The 17,555-nt window shown below is 36.8% G+C and overlaps 1 long non-coding RNA gene across 2 annotated transcripts; it reads left to right on the forward strand.

The window, feature by feature from the left end:
* The first annotated feature begins 100 nt into the window (after positions 1–100).
* LOC146436267 (uncharacterized) lies at positions 101–5,438 on the forward strand. Of its 2 annotated transcripts, XR_014852899.1 has the most exons (4): positions 101–405; positions 2,007–2,085; positions 4,159–4,250; positions 4,459–5,438. It is a non-coding gene; the product is annotated as an uncharacterized LOC146436267 (long non-coding RNA). The 2 variants fall into 2 exon arrangements; XR_014852898.1 differs by lacking the exon at positions 101–405 and having other exon boundaries at positions 1,683–2,085.
* The last annotated feature ends 12,117 nt before the right edge of the window (positions 5,439–17,555 follow it).

Raw genomic sequence — 17,555 nt, forward strand, 5'->3', positions numbered from 1 at the left:
GCGGGGCGGGGCTGCTCCGCCGAGACACGGCCTGGCAATGCCCGGTATCGGGAACCGCGCTACCGCCGCGATTGCGCACCGCCAGTGAGGAGCGCGTGGTTGTGAGTGTGCAGCGCCCAAGCTGGCTGAGAAATCCACGGCGGCTCCGCGCTCAGCTGCGTTATCACAGAATCGCAGAATAAGCCGAATTGGAAGGGCGCTACAGGGATCATCGAGTGCAGCTCCTGCATAGCACCGTCCCCAAGGGTATCTGCATGTGCCCAAGAGCACTGAGCTCTGTCAGGCTGGTGCTGTGACCACTGCCTTGGGGAGCTGTTCCCGTGCCCAAACACCCTTGGGATGAAAAACCTTTTCCTAGTATCAAACCTAAACCTCCCCTGACACAACTTCACACCATTCCCTCAGGTCCTGTCACTGGTCACCAGAGAGGAGAGATCAACACCTGCCCTGACACTTCCCCTCATGAGGAAGCTGTTACTGCAGTGAGGTCTCCCCTCAGTCTGCTCCACGCTGAACAAAGTGACCTCAGCCACTCATGGCTTCATCTCAAGGCCCTTCAGCATCTTCCTTGCCCTGCTGTGGACGCTCTCTAATAGCTTAATTAACATCTTATGTTGTGGTGCTCAAAACTGCCCCCAGCACTGGAGGTGATGCTGCCCCAGTGCAGAGCAGAGCAGGACAATCCCCTCCCCTGCCCAGCTGGCCATGCTGGACCTGATGCCCCAAGGACACACTTGGCCCTCCTGGCTGCCAGGACACTGCTGACTCACTTTCAACTTTCTGGCAATCAGGACCCCCAGGTCCCTTTCCTCGTCACTGCTGCCCGCCCTCTCATTTCCCAGTCACTGAATGTCAGTACATTCAGTGTTGTCCATCTGAGGTGCAGAATCCGGCACTTTGCCTTGTGGAATTTCATACAGTTGGTGATGGCCCAGTCCTCTAATTTGTCAAGGTGTCTCTACAGGGCCTTCCTGCGTTTGATGGAGTCAACAGCTCCTCTCTTCCGCAACTTTGTCTGTTGCTGTTGAGCAGCTAGCAGAGTAATGAATGCACCAGTTCTCAGTGGCAAGAAGGAATGACCTTTATTGTTTTGATTTCATCACATTTATAGAGTTCTCAAAAGTCACCCAGATTGGTCAGTCAGAAGCCTTCCCCCAGGCCTGATTGGCCAGGCCTGCACTGCCCAAGTTCTGGGACACTGTTCCAACAACATCTAAACTTTATTTACAAAAACACAAGAAAACTTCTCATGGGAAAAACCTGTGCTAGCCACATTTGTCTAGTATCCCTTCCAGTCCTGTGTCCAGCTCATTAATGAAGATGCTGAAGAGCACAGGGCCCAGGATAGAGCCCTGCAGAACCCCACTAGTGGCAGGTCATCAGTCTAATGTCACCCTATTCACTACAACCCTTTGTGCCCAACCCATAAGCCATTTGCTCACCCACCACATGATGTGTTTATCCAGTTCTGTGCTGGACATTTTATTTAGAAGGATACTGTGAGAGAAAGTATTGAAAGCTTTACTGATTATAACCAGTAAGACCTTTCTGTCCTGGCTCCTCTTGTGTGGAAGCAAACATAGGACATATTTTTTACTGGAGGTTGTATCCTTATTTCATTGATGGGCTCCTGAAAGGTAATGATACAACTTTTGCATAGGAAGGAAAGCATGTAGGCCGATGAAAGGCTGCCAAGGGGTGGTAATAGCCAGTATTTCACTGTCATCATTGCCCTTTTCATCTAGAACACCCTTGTGCTTAGTAAAGCATTCTTATTTCCAGTCTAAGTTTATTCATGTCCTGCTTATTCTTCTAGTGCCAATATTACCCTGTAGTTTAAACAACTCTCACCTACTATCATGCCTCTTTGCTATAAGAGAATAACATAAGAGAGTCATTTTATCCTCTCAACAATTTCATTACACTCACCTAACAGTCCCCCATTGCAGGACAGGCTTTCTGTTTGCCCAGTCATCCTAATGTCACTTTTACGTATGTTTTTGCAGATGTTGCAGTTTCTACCCTGTATGCATAGTATTTAATATATATATGGATTTACTCATCTGAGCAGCTGTGGATATCCAGGTACTTATGGTCACTAAAGGTTTTTAAAAGAATATTTTCTTTGAGCTGTAACTGCTGATGGAGACTTACCAAAGGAAACAGATGATGCTGATTTAGAGAACAGGACAATTGGCAGACGATCTACACTGGACTTTCCAGAACAGACCTTCCTAGTGAAGTTTGTCAGGAGCACAGTTACATATAAAGCACAGTTACATATTATTTTTTAGATTATTTAGATTATTGCCATCTAAATGCAGTTAAGATCCATGTGGATGCTAGACAGTGACAGAAATGGCAGGAATCTCCTTATGTGATGTGGTGTTATGTTTAAAGGGCAGCACAGCTGGTTTGTCCAGTCAAGGTATCAAACATAATAATATTTTTATTACTGGGCCTGGTTATTAATGACCTTCTCTGAAAACAAACTGTTCTGCAAGTCCACAGAGGGGTCAAATTTTGTAATGAAAATGTAATTTCTGTCAAGAGCCCAGTTCTGTTCTCAGAAGCACACAAGCTGTACTCTGGCTACATAGTAAGGACTGTGGACCATCTAGCTACTAATACTAACAGGTTCATTAGGGTTATCCAATGGGTCAGCTGTAGTAATTTCCATTAAAAATTTCTGCTTCTTTTATATATTTTACTTTGATTCTGTTTTTGATATGCATGCTTTCAGTTGTTTTAAATTACTATCTGGGCCTGGAAAAACAGTTCCCTTAATTAAGGGAACTCTTACCCTTCTTATACCCTTTCTAAATATACTCCTTAGCCTATTTTCCTTTAACTTATTTTTTTCTACTGTTTTCTTCAAATTGAAAGAAAGGAAAAATCAGAGTTTCTTGTATTAACTGCAAGGTACTGAAAATGCTTTTTTTTGAAACTTTTTTTCAGTTCCACATTCCTTTTCATGTTTTTAGTTTGTTTGGTTTTGTTTCTGGTTTTTTAAATAAATACTTGAGCAATTTTTTAATATTTAAATTTTTTTGCAAGATCTAATTCTATATTTTCAAGGAAAATAACTACCCATGAGAGATTCCAGTTTGTGTAATCTACCTTAGAACAATGCTTTTTACTATTATGACTATGACATTAAGTATGATGTGATAGGATGGCTATGGACAAAAGATGGAGTATTTTTAGTCATTAGAAACATCGTGGTTGTAAATTAATTAAGCAGGTTATCATAAATAAAGCTCACCAAGAAATTTTATATACACACTGCATGCATTTCTGTAGCTGCCCTAAGTGAAGCTGTATGAAATGTGAAGGGAGGAGTGAACACTAGGATGTCTAAGATAGCAGCAAGGAGCTGTGCTTACCCTTTCCCCTCTCTCAAGGATTACGTTTTTACAGTTACTTCCATAGCTCCCCTGTAAATCAGTTCTTTGTGCATGGCTTGACAGATTTGAACAGTCAAATCTTCCAGACGGGTGAAAGAGTCTAACTAGATGTCCTGGTAGTTATGGAAATTATAGCTGTATAGGATTTTATAAGATCATGATATGTAATCTGAGTCGTGTTTTTCTGCAGGAGTGAAAGAATATAGATCCAAATATATCCAGGTCTAACACAGAAATGTACACATAATTGCATTTAAAAATAACCTACCATCTCCTTTCTCTAGTGTTCTCATATTTTCAAAATTTATACTGTCATTAAACTTGCATTTTTAAAGAATTCCAGTGATTAAGTCTGTATATAGGGAAGCTCAGAAATTCTGTGAGATGTTTCCCTTGCAGTTATCTTGAACTCCAAATTATATGTTTTATGTCATCTTCACAAATGTAAAAGTAACTCCTCTGGCAATTTATAGTGTAAACCAGAAATTTTGATAGTGATTGTGGATGCAATACAGAAGTCCAATGTGTACAAATTAAAAACTTGAATATGCAGCAGAGCAAAGTACTTGTGCAGAGGGCAAAGAAAATGGGGATTATAGAATAAGTAAGTTCACTAAAACTGGTTCTACTGCTCTGAGCTGATTATGACTATGTAGTGCTATACTAATAATGTGATATTTTCCTGAAACCTAAAAAAGGAAATTGAATTGTGATATTTCCTTTTAATGATGTCTACTGCATTTGCTTCTAGATTGCATTTCTCACAAACAGCCTACATGGATTTGCTGCTTTTCCTGATACTTTTTCTGCAATAAACTTTTCCTTCCAGACATTGCATAAGTAGTGCTGTCTGAATTGATGCTGTAGTTTTATCAGCCTGTCTTCTTTTTCATTCCTCCTTAGGTAGAATTTAAAGTCAATAAAATGTACTGACATTTATGGATTTTCTCCCAGATCTGCCCAGTAGGTAGCTGGGATGTGCAGTGGATGGGATATTTGAGGGGGCGGTAGTTACTCCAAGACTATTAACTGTTTAATCTTTAGCCCTCAGGTTGGAGACAGGACAGCTCAGGCAGTTGGTAATGGGATAAAGCTTTTCACCTCTGAATTGCCAACTCTGGGCCAGATTAGTAGGACAGAATATTTCCACCATCTGTTGTCTGGTCAGTGACCCATATGAGGGAAATCAGTAGCCATCCCTGCTACTGGTGAACAGCTTTACAATTAACCTGCCCCCAACAAACACTGTGAGAATGATTGCACCACAAACAGCTAAATGAGCACGAGGACTGAAAATCGATCTAGAAACTTCATGATCAGGACTCAGCACACTGAAAGGAATGTGGGAAAATTTGTCAGCATGAGCTGTCAGGACATGCTGTTTCACTGGGAATATTCAGTTTAGAGAAAAGTAGTTTTCTAGACAGCAAACAACTGGGCATTCTTGGACAAAAATAACAACAGCTTGTAAGAAAAGGAACTTGATTTTTCTGTGATGCAGAAAAGCTGAGCTGCAAAAGGCAAATATCCACCAATAATATTTCTTGTTGGCATATGATGTCAATACTCAAATAGGATGAAAAGGATGCTGTATTCAAATGTGCAAAGTTTTTGCAGAGATAGGTTAACTGATATAATGAATAAAGAATTATGAAACAATATGCCATATTAGGATTATTTGTAACATAGCACTTCTGGACACTGCATCCACTTCCTGTTTTAGAAATAAGGCCAGGTGTAATGACAGGATCTGTGAATTGGGCTAGTGTCTGAATTTCTGTAGTTTTCTGAAGCAATATTCTGTCTGAACCAAGAAACCCAAGTTAAATAGTACTTGAAAGTGAATGAAAAAACTCATACTGTAATATTAAGAAAGCGCTTATACTAAAAAATTGTTGGTTGTTACTATAATATTTTAATATGGAAATAATAAACCAATGCTAACCAGATTAGGGCTTTGCTTAATGTTTCTGAAGTAAAACTAGACTTTTAGGATGATCACTTTGAGAGAAACTGAACACCTAGGCCTTAATAAAGAGATCTAAGAAAATGTGTGAAGAATTTGGGGTGTGATTTTCCGGGCTGCTGACACGATTTGTTTTTGTTTGGAGTCATCCTTGTGGCCGACAACGCCGGCAGTTTCAGAGCCGGTGTCCAGGCCGGGGCGGGAGCTGTGCAGTCCCGCGGCGAGAGCGGCAAAGCGGCGGGTGCGGGCTGGCTCGGAGCGCCTGGCTCTGCCTTCCCGCCGCCGCCCAGCAGGTGGCGCCCCGCGCCGGCCGCCCCGCCTCTCGGCCCGGCCCCAGCTCCTGGCTCAAAAAACATTTCTCAAACCTCTGTTCGAGCTATGTTCTCTTTGCACAGCTGTGCTCAAAGTGTCATTGTCTTGTATTTGTCAGTGACTGTTTCATAGAATACCCCACCCTTACTCATTGATGTCTAGTGTTGTATACCTGTGGTTATCTTGTCATTTTATTCATGACCTATGGATTGCCAGGGCATCATAATCCTTGAATAATTTTTCTCATCCACAATATTCAAGAGACAGACCCCGAGTTAATTCTCACTATTGACATCTTGCAAGGGCAGCAGGCTTTTAAATTAAACAAGCTTGGCTTTGTAAAATGTTGTAACTCAGGGTAGCATAAGGTAAAGATTGGAATTACTTTTGCCTGTGTATGACAAGAATTTTCAGATTCCAATACGAAGCTGTGTGGCTGGGATCTCACCTACAGTTTGCACTCCAGGATTTCACTTTCAAAGAAGCTACTGAATACATTCTGGGATACAAAGAAGTTGGCTAAGACATCTCACCTCAAATATGCTTTTTGTGTTAGGTCTTCAGTCTCAGAAACATACAGATCTTTTGGAAAGAATCTTTCTCTCTGCAGACTCAGTTAATGAATAGCAAACAAATGCAGCCAAATCATATTGCTGTCAAATACAATTTTATTTAACAATTCTTGTTTCAAAAACCTTAGTGAGTGTAATATCATTTGTTGTGCTTCCTTCTATACCTTCATTCTCTTTAATTTAATTTATTTATTTCTTCCTTTAATCCCTCCATGTCCTCAAATCCTTTGCTTCAGCCTAATCCTTCAAATCCTATAATTACTCAAACAAAGCATTTTAACCTTGTGGCCTTCCTGGACTCTTGCCTATTGCTTATGACGTGTAGGTCTCGCTTGACTAATGATGTTTACTGCTGCATTTTCTTTCCTAGGATACTCATGGAATATTTCATGCCACATAGCTCCCATTTATAGCAGGGTTTGGTGTCATAATAATACTATGAGCATTGTAAAAATAGTGGTGGCTGCATTCCACTCTTAGAACAATTGCTTCTGTTAGTCAGAATTTACAGTTGACCTTGGTGTAATCCCAAATAATTAATCCCAGTAAAGACTAGATTTTGATTATTTTGATTTCAAGTAACTATTCCCAAATTCTTTGTGTCTCTTCAAAAGTATTTTTTTTTTGCATACTGTGTAAGGTGTATAACCACTTTAATTCAGGCATCTAAGAAGAATGACAACACTTCATGATACTATGTTAGTTTGCCTGAATATTTGTCCAAACACTTAATAAACACATTATATTAATTTCTTTTAGGAAATTCTGAATATAAGGATGAAGATGCTAGTTTATGATATTTATAATTTTACCTGGAAGGTATTTTGTAAAGAAGCAATCATACCTTTATTTATTTTAAATTTTGAAAGAGGACTGAGTGGCCCAGGCTCTGAATGAAATTAACCAGTGATTTTGTTAACTGGGATGATATTAAAAAAGATGATGAAGAACAATTTTCTATAATACTATTAAGAAGGAAAGGAAATAAAGGTATGGCAGGAATTTTAGGAAAAGGCTGCAAATTTTAATGACATACAGTACTGAAAAAAATGCCTTGTTGATAATGATGAAAGCAAATGATAATGTCATAAGGGACTGGGTTTTATTAAGGTCCAAAGGTGCAGAGGAGAAAAGAATATAAAGGCAGAAAGAGACTGAAAATATACCAAAGTGGTATAAGAAGAAGGGTACCAAATTAAGCATCTGAAAGTACAGGAAAACAAATACCTGGAATGTAATAGAAACAAATTAGCCTGAAAGAATAAAGGAACTATATATGTGTATCTGTGAATTTTATAGGTATTTTAAATTATTATTAAACATCATGATTTTAACTGAAAACCCCCCACAATCCCATTTTCAACATTAGGCACCTGTGTTAGGGGAAAGTTCTAAACTGTTCTGAATGTTTTGTGTAGTAAGAAAGATAAATTTCTTTGGAGATACTGATAAACAGAAAAATAATGTAATCTGCAACTTTATTCTGCGTTCAGCTGTTCCAAAGCTGTTGTGGAGGGTACACATGCTTAGACAGGGATGTACATTGATAGCTTGAATCCTGTAAGCTCAAATAGAAGGAGACTTTCCTTGCTACTGTTTTTATGACCTGTGAGCAAAATTCTCTAACCAATGTTTGAGCCACAGCCTCTGGCCCTCACCTCTATGCCTTTTATGTACAGTTAATACATCACATATTTACCAGATGTACATTGAGTAATTTTTTTCTAATGTACACACATTACTTTAAACTGCCTAAACAAACCATGGAAGCATTTATGAAGATATACTGGGATGACTTTTAGGCACCAGAGACTTGCACATCTGGGCCTGACACAGATTTATGGCATCACCTTTTCCAGCATGTCTTTGAAAGAAGTTATGCCTAAGAAAATATGAGCTCTCCTTAAAAGGCACAACAAGCTCAGCTGGAAGCAACAGAATGCGTGGAACTATTTTCTCAATATGATTTCTTGGGAGAATACTTTTTTTTCTGAGATTGAGTAACCGAGACTAAGCTATTGAAAATAAAATTGGTTCATAAAACTGCTTTTTTAAAAATTTAGAATAACCCGACTCTTAATTCTCTTTACCATACCACACTGAAAAGGACATAATTGTAAGTAGGAGAAGAAGGAACAAACAAGATACAGGATGGGGGAGAAAATTCACTTCTGGGAAGGAGACATTGAAAAGGCTTGTACAGTACAATTTGTGGAGGAGACATGTAAGCTCGGATTTCCCCTTGGTGTAGTCAATGAAAGCAGAGCTATCTCATGCCAAAGCTTACTAATTAATGAGGAGCATTAAGAAAGACACAATACTCAGCACACATTTTTTGTATTCCTCTGTACAATTAGATGATTAAAAGACACTATAAAGCAGCACTTGAAGTGCAGATACTGCAACAAAATATGTAGGCAGAGATAATACAGGTTTTTTTGACCAATCTAACACTGTTGGAAAAATAGGGATGTTTTGGGACACTCACAGTTTTTGTGCATGTGGACCAAGCAAACAAATGTCTGTATCAGCACAGATTAACTGTGCAGTTGAGTTCACTGCTGCAGGATATTACTGAGACAAATAGCACAATATGATGGGCTATAACATAAAAGAGAACATTTAAAAGATTAAAAGAGAAAGTAAAAATGTTACAAATATTTATAATTTAAGGCAAAAAGATTTAATTGGTAAATACTGCTGCCAGACCCATTATTTTCCTCTTTCCTTTAGCATTTGTCACTGCTGATAAAAATACTGTATATTTACTGAAAATAGTCTGGATACTACATTGCTTGACTATTTCAGACAATTCATGGAGTATCTTTGAGCTTGCTGTTGCTTGCATGAAATTATTACAGCTGTGAAGAAAAGCTGTAAATGAAATAAATCAATTTAAGGACCAGCCACACTTGTTCACAATGATCAGTGTTGAATCCCTGCAGCCTTTTAGTAATAATCATAATAGTCATTATGAGCAATGAGCACAGTAGTCTACCATTATTAGAGGAACAAAGCCTCATTCTGGTTTCTTCATTTTAGACCCTCTTCTTGATGTTAATCAGGAATAACTCCTTGAGCAAACAACAAGTTCTGAGATATTTGCCTCTTTTCACTAAATGTAAGCTACAGTACCTTAACATGCAAAATCCTCTGAGTCTATCTGCAGCTTCATCTTGCATGATCATAGCCCTGTCTTCATAGCTCTTTCATGTTGGTTAGATAACATCTTATTATTATCTCTGTTGAAGACTGTCAAGACGACAAAAAAAAAATAGTAATTCTTCAGGGAGTTTGGATTGGATGAATTTTTAAACTTTTACTTTTTCCTGAAAGTGTAGGCTATGACATGAACATTTTGCCACTTTACTAAATGGTAAGCAGGTAATAGGTTCTATTTTTGCAATTTAAAATGTGGCTCCATTTTTGTCCTTTCTGTGTCTGTTTACTCTTCTGCAGCTGCATTTTGCAATATTTTACTTTTTGGCTACAGTTTTTCCATTTTGGGTTTAAAAAGTTGTATAGATAACTTGTAGGATGAGCTTTTCTTAAGTAAGAGAAATCAGTCTTTAAGAAATCTGATTTAGTACTTTCACATTGTGGGCTACATATTCTGTTCTTTACATGCTTCATTTCCACAAGATACGGATTTAGAAGATCTATAAATAAAATTATTCTTCTTCCTGCCTCCTTTCTTATGTTTTTGAATTTCATTACATATTTTTTTACTGCGTACATGATCCATGTATCTGTCATCCTGATTCTCCCTGAAAAAAAGTTTGAGAGAGCTGCAAAGCTTCTAAGGGGCTGTGTGGGAGCCTCCAGACCTTGTCTGCATCTTGAGCATCCATTTATTTTGGTCTGTTGCTATGAAATTCTTTGCAACTTTCTGCACTTCACATGAAGAGTTGCCTCCTCCTCATTCACATTTTAATACTGTGTCTTATAGTGTATTTAATGTCAGTGGAATTAATAATCACATTATGGGATCGAAGATGATAGCTCAGTTCTTATTTGTAATCATATTTTGCAAAGCTTTCATTCTTTTGAACATAATGCTGTTGCTATTGATTGAAGAGAAGCTTTGTGGAGACTTCTAGAACTATTTCCAGGTTTTGATGGTTCATTTAAAAACAAAGATTCAAATCAGGTAATTTCTGTCAATCTTTGTTAAAGAGGTAGGGCATGTTTCCCTTCAGGGTTGTCTGCTTGATGCTCTGGACTCCATAGGAGACAATTTTTCATAGCTTAAGTAAAACAGTTGTTCTCAGAATCAAATAGATTATATAAACTGTTTTAAAACTGAAGTGGAATTAAAATATGAAATACAACCTAAAATGCTGTGGTTGAAAAAATCCCCATCCAACAGTGAGCAAAAATGATATGCAGCCAATAGGCTACAAATATGTGTCCAGACATGCAAAGAAAGGACAAGGCAAGGATATGTTATTTTAACTGCAATACTGCAGTACCATACCTTAACAATCTCATAACTCTCTTTTCTCCTGTGTCTGTACAGTTTGGTTGTTTCTCATTTTCTTCAACATATAGAAAATTTATTTCTGGGTCCAAGTGACTCATACATGTCAAAAAAGCTTGCTATAACTCTAGTTTTGATTGTACTTTACTTCTAAGCCTGTTATTCTGCATCACTCCACGTGGTGTCTTCATGGACTGTAAATCTTTAAAAACAATTCAGAAGCCAGCTCTCTCGAATCCAGCCTTTCATTCTTCCCTTCTCTTCTGTGCACATGTGTATTAACACACAGCTCATTTCAGACCCATTTGTGCATTTTACAAGATTGAAAACTGTTTACTTTGAAGACCCAGCTTTTTGTTTTCTGCAAGGAAGGTGACCTTGTAAATGAATAATTTTAAGTTGCTTTAGGGAGTTAAGACTGTTAGAGGAACATGATTTTGGTTTTGAAGGCTTTGAAGTGATTCTTCTTTACTTTCCAAATATGCACATTCAGAAGCAATGTTGTTCAATACGTCACTGTAGGTGAGATTCCCAAGTAAGACAGTGGGATAGTGGAATGTGAAGTGCATGTGAAGAAATCCCTGAGAAGAAAGTGAGAGGAATGGAGTTTGTTCAGCCTGCAGAGAAGAAAGCTTGGTGTGATGCGGTTGAAGTCTTCCAGTCTTCCACTTGAAAATGCAGCTACGGTGGCAAGGGAGGTGCTTTCTTCTCAAGCATGAACAGGGACAGGACAAGAGGCAATAAACACAAGTTCTTCAGAAAAAAAATCCCTCTGGACATAGGAAAGACTTTCTTCACTGTGAGAAAAACTAAATTCTGGAATAGATTGCTCAGAGAAGTGGTGGAATGTTCCTCACAGGAATTACAAAGAACTTGGCTTGGCAGAGCCCTGGGTCACCTAATCTAGAACCCTGCTTTCAGGAGTTTGGACAGAATCATCCTAAGAGCCTTCTTTCAACCTGGACTATTCTATGTTTGCATGGTTCTTCTTCTTACCTAATTTGTAAATTCAAATGCTGGAAATAATCTGTCTTTAATGAAAAAATTCTAATATTACTTTTAGTGTGCAAGTGAATTATTGTGATAAGGACCCAAAGCGCAGTGGTATACAATACTGAGAAAGACAGAGATATACAGAAAGACATGCAGAAAGAAGTAGGACATGCAAAAAGAATATGATCTATAAAGTCATCCAACCAGGAAAAGGCTTTCACAGTTTCTCCCATTTTGTGACAGCATCAGTTGCAGTGAATGTCTTAGTTACTGAGACTGTGTTAGAATAGAAATAAGCTTTTAAGACACTTCCCAGACTTTAGAAAGCCAGAGTAGTACTGTTCTCACAGTTATTGGATAAAGTGTCAGAGTGCATGTGCCATCTCTTCTACTGCAAAAACTAGAAAACTATTCCAATTAATCTTGTAATTCAAATATTTGGTGCTTATAAAGCAGTGAGATTTTTTGGTTTTGCTTTATCAAGACAAAATTTTCATATGTAAGAATTGAATGGAGACCTGGGTCAGCTATTACACAAGTGGACATTTTAAAAGTAGGTAGCTAAAAGCATGACAGCTAATATATTCAATTCTCACTGTACATTGAAATTAGAAAACCAGGATAAGAAAGCCTGGAAGTCCTCAAAAAATAAGGGTATAAATGCAGCATTTTAAAATATCAAGGTGAATGTAAATTATAGGTTTCACCGAACTACTAATCAATAGTGATAACAAGACATGCTAAACTCCTTTTTTTTTGGTGTAGGGAGAACACTATAGAGAATGAAACATAAAGCATAAAACTGTAAGTAAAAGAGAAAAAGATATATTTAAAAAAGTTACATCACAGCAAGTTGCCAAGGACAGTAAAAGACTTGGAAGCCTCAAAAAGCAGGTGTCACTATGCCTTTTATGTAGCCAGTCGCTGGTGTTCCAGAACTCTGTGTTACATACCTCGACTCCCTCTCACTCTAAGTGTTTTATATTCCTTCCTGCATGGAATCACCACAGCTTGAGCAGGAAGGGAGGACATGCTAGTGTCTAACAGAGGAGGCAGAGCTCTGAGTCAAAGCTTGTAAATATTCTTACTAAGGTTGTAAATAGTTTCATTGTGATAAATCATAAATTAACTTACATGCAAGACAGCAATTTTTAAGGAGGTAGAGTTTTCTCTCCAGGTCTGTGTTGGAATGCAGAACTAGATGCTGCTGCTTCCGGTGAAAATGTTTTAGTTTCTTTAGGGAAAGAAACCTACAGTCATGCATGATATTTCCCAATGCTTCCTCCTTTCCACATATTTGTGGGATAAACTCAGAGCAAATTAGTAATTTTGTTCATCAAAGTCCTGTTGGGAGCTGGAATAAAGCACTGTTCACAGGTCTTTCACTTTTATTATTGAATAGTAGGGTAGGATTTCATGCTTGGCATCTTTCATATTATATTTTTGAAGTCTGGTCATCAGGTGGTGCAAAAGTCTATATACAAACATCTCTCATTCCTCTTGTTTAATGAATTTATATGTTCTATGTAATATAAAGCAATTTGACAATCTTAATTTATAATTTTTTCTTCTTTTACCATATGAGCAGACTTTTGTTCCAGTTGCTTCAAGTACAGTTCTTGAAGATCTATAAGATGATTTAAATGTTAGAAGATTTGGGTCTGAGGCTCCTTTTTTTCTGTATTGTGAATTCTCAAGTCCTTGCTAATATATAAATAAGGTGTAAAGGGTATGAGCCATTAAAAGGCGCCATTGGTTCATAGCCATTATTTCAAAGTTAAGTTTGCAGATACACATAGGACCACCATTCCATGACCTCAGTCTCTGTAACAAGTTTAGAGCTCCACTTTAGCAATATCAAAAAGGAAGAGAAGTGAATCCTAAATTCTCTTAAATTAGTAAGTAAAGTATGTAAATGAGTGATGACTAAAGGTTTATTTACTATAGTAATTTACATTCTAGTAAATTGCAAAGTGGTTTAAGACCATTTTTATAGAAAACTTCTTGTGAAGCATATTGTAAAACACTGCCCATTTTGTTAAAGGCCTTGATAAAAGAACACAATAATTCTCATTCACTGACAATAAAACAGTCCAGCACTACACATATTTCACAGCATTCAAATTCTGCTTTTCAGAGAAAGTGATTAATTCCTCACCCACCTTTTTATTCCATCTTTCAATAATATCTCAGGAGTGTAAAGATACTACTTGTTTTCACCACAACTTTGCAAAATAAGTGATTATTAACCTTGTTTAGCAAAGGGGAGACACAGATTTAAAAGACTGCACGTGATCTCAATTCAAGATAACAATTAGTGGTGTAAGTCAATCACTCTCCAGAGCCTGGTTGCCAGTTTTTCCAGCAAAAAGAAGCCAAGACTGTCTGAAATCTGTGAACTAGTGTGAGTCATGGTATGATTTCTTCACTGAACTTGGCATTAAACATTTCATGTGTTTAGACATGACTTCCAATAAGGTAATAAGCGTGTAATCTAGAAGCATGCTCTGCTGGCAGTCTGTGAAATGTTCAGTTTAATTGATTTGTCTGCACTGCACAGGAATTCATAAGTGTGATATAGGACGAGAATGAGCTTTGAAGAAAAGACGATGTAGTTAAAAGCTGTATCATAAGGCAATCAAAACCAATTAAAATTTAAGCAGTTCCTAATTGTTAAGTGCTTGATTCTACACACAAATAATACATTCTGAATGTATGTTTTTATGGATAATTTCTTAGCTTAAAGAAGAGCACTCAAAGGCCCCAAAAACTTCCTAGTGCAGCATCACAGTGAAGCACAAGTCCCTTCTGTATTTCTCCAAGTAAAATTTAAACTCGTTAATAAATTTAGAGAAGGTTTCCAATAGGTGTAGAAGTCTTTAGAATATCAAATGTTTTTCAAGTATGGTGAAAATTTGTAGCAGAACAGAGAAAAAGGACTCCCCTATACAGTACTACTATGGAGTGATATGGTAGAGCAGAGACTTTTTGGTTTGTGATGTATCCTACATGTGTATCAGAATGAAGTCTCTGCCAGAATAATAAAAAAAACTTAAAAAATGAGTGAATATAATAATTTGTTATTTTATTCAACTCCTTTTTCTATGCAATCACATTTGCTAATCCAGTTTGTACTTTTACGGATCAAATCTTGTATATACTAATTGCATCAACATCAACTTTGTGAGAGAAGGATTTAATATTTAATTTAAGGTTTTCTAGTGCTTCCCTTTCTCTCTTCTGTCTCCTTTTCTTCTCTGTTGTTCCTTTTGTGATGACTTATTCTAACTTGTCTTTGAAATTAACAGCTCTTTCAAGATGAGTTATTGGGATGTTTGGCCAAGAGATTGAATTTTATCCACACCGTCCTCTTTATAAATTGATAAGATGTTTCTTCAAAGTAGAATGCCTATCTATGATACAATGAGCTGCACACCACATTTCTAATTTTTGTTTAAAAATCTGTTATCTTTTCTCATCTTAAATCTGCAAAATCCCAAGGAATTTTTCTGTGCGGAACAGAAATCAAAGCAATGATAAAGTCATTTTTTATGACATTTACTTTGGAAATGCAGTCATAAACACTTGTTAAACTTGGCTGGTTTTACACATTCATTCACTGGAATTTTATTTGGATTCCATGTAGCCAAAACAGATGTGTTTTAATAGCAATGAAAGTTGATTATAATTTGTTTTCTTGATCAAGCAGCTTTCATTGATGTTTTGTAGTCCAAATAAACTCTAGTGACTTGCCTCAGAAACTCTGAACACCTCTTTAAAGGCTAACATTGTAGGAAGTCCTCTGAAATAATCTTTGATGTGATTTTTCAAGCAGTGACAGGTCAAAGTGACTAAAGGGGACTTTCTACGGAGAAGTTAACGAGTCTTTTCCCGTTCTGCTCTCATTTACAGTCTGCCTGAAATTCTAGGAATCTTACCTGTCCAGCTACTGCTTTTCCTGTAAGACAGCCCCCATTGCTACAATCAGCATGGGTTTTATAAATCCCTTTCATAATGAGATGTGTTGTGAAGTAGCAGAAATTTCTATTGTGAACTTAATGAACTTCACTGCCAAATCCATGGAGAAAAGACAGCAAACATGGGGAAAGAGCCAACACTTCTGACCCCATTTAATTTCTTAAAATTGATATTCTACACAAGTTTTGTGGGAATATTAGTATTTCTACTCATTAAATGAAATAAAACTTGAGGATCTAATAACTGTCCATTCATACTTTCCAATAAAATTTTCATTTCCCTAATTTGTACCTGCATGTAAGTCCAGATACAGTGAGAAATAAAGGTGCAATTTTACAGCTCCTGTGTATGTTGAATTTTGATTTTCACAGAGGTAAGGACTGTTTTCCTTCTTTTTGTATTTTTTTATTATGTAAAACACAGCAAAACAAGAGCATCTTTAACATCATCAGAGGGGTTGCACACAGATCTGGGTTAGTATTTTCAGTCACACTAAATGGATTTCATGAAGGGCCTCATATGGTTGTTTAGTTAGTTCTTCATTTATGTAGAAATTTTTGGGTCAATAGAGAAACCAGTGGCAAACTTGCTGTGAATGTTTTTGTCTCTGTATTTTCTAGTGTGTTTTGAGATTTGGTTTTGATGTGACAGGATATTGTTCTTTAAAAGTCCTTGTTGCTCTGCCCCTTTTGTGACCTTCAAAGAAAGTCAAAAGCCCTCTTCTGTGCTGGTGCTCTCCTCTACCACAAAACACAAATACTCTTTCCTGGAATATTTGCTAAAGTACACAGGATTTACCTTTCTAATAGCTTGTTTCGTGGAGAATACTTAATGGGAAGGAACATGTTGTCTTTCTGTTTGATTTTCCATTGCTGAAGCAAAGATTTTAGCCTCTTTATATACTCTGCTGAATTTTCAGAAAAGTAGAATGGTTCATTCTTTGTCTAAAACCCCTTGACCTAATTTTTTTCAACTGAAGTTGTTTCAACACTGAGGTTGAAGAATAGATTAAATCCTTCATGGATCTTTTGTAATACATATTGAAGTTTGTGTTTATGTATTGTGTGCATTATTCTCCAACTGATTTGATAAATACTGAAATATATGGTAGTTTTTAAAGGGAAGAGAAATGCAAAATTATTTATTAAACTGAGAAAAGATGTAGTCTTTATATAGACATTATGATATCTGCCAAAACATAATTTGAGCAGAATTATACTTAACAATTAATTTCTGAGTTATTTTCAAGCAAAAAAACTTGATAATTCAAAGGCAGTCTTATTCTACTGCCTTTGAATTATCACTAAAACTGTTATGCTCATGGTTAGTACAGGACACTTCAAAAAATTATGTCTTAACAGCTTATGTTTTAGTATAGGAGCTTTTCATAAAAACTCTCTATATTTATTATGTGTTTATTTATTTATTTATGTGTTTATTTATTTATTTATTATGTATAAGGTCAAATTAATGATGAAAAGAATTTTTAACATTTTCTTAAATGCTACATATAATTTTTATAACCCTAGATAATGTTCTATTTCAGAAATTCCTGAGGGAAAAATATTGCAATGATCTTAATTTGGTTTTTTAATGCCTACCCTTTGAGCAGTTGCAAATAAAAATAGCTATTATCCTGTAGGTTATCAGCATGAAACAGAATTACAAGAAATTGTGTATCTTTTCATTCTTGTTGACACCATTACAAATTTATATTCAAAGAAATTGCATATATCATTGTGACATTCTAATTTACTGAAACTTTTCAGATAGTACAAAAACATTTTTTGTGAGCACACAGTTCTCTTTTTGTACAGAACGATGACTCATTTTAGCCTACTGCAATT

Source organism: Lichenostomus cassidix, chromosome 5, assembly GCF_008360975.1.
Source record: "Lichenostomus cassidix isolate B80296 chromosome 5, HeHo_3.0, whole genome shotgun sequence".
Lineage (NCBI taxonomy): Eukaryota > Metazoa > Chordata > Aves > Passeriformes > Meliphagidae > Lichenostomus > Lichenostomus cassidix.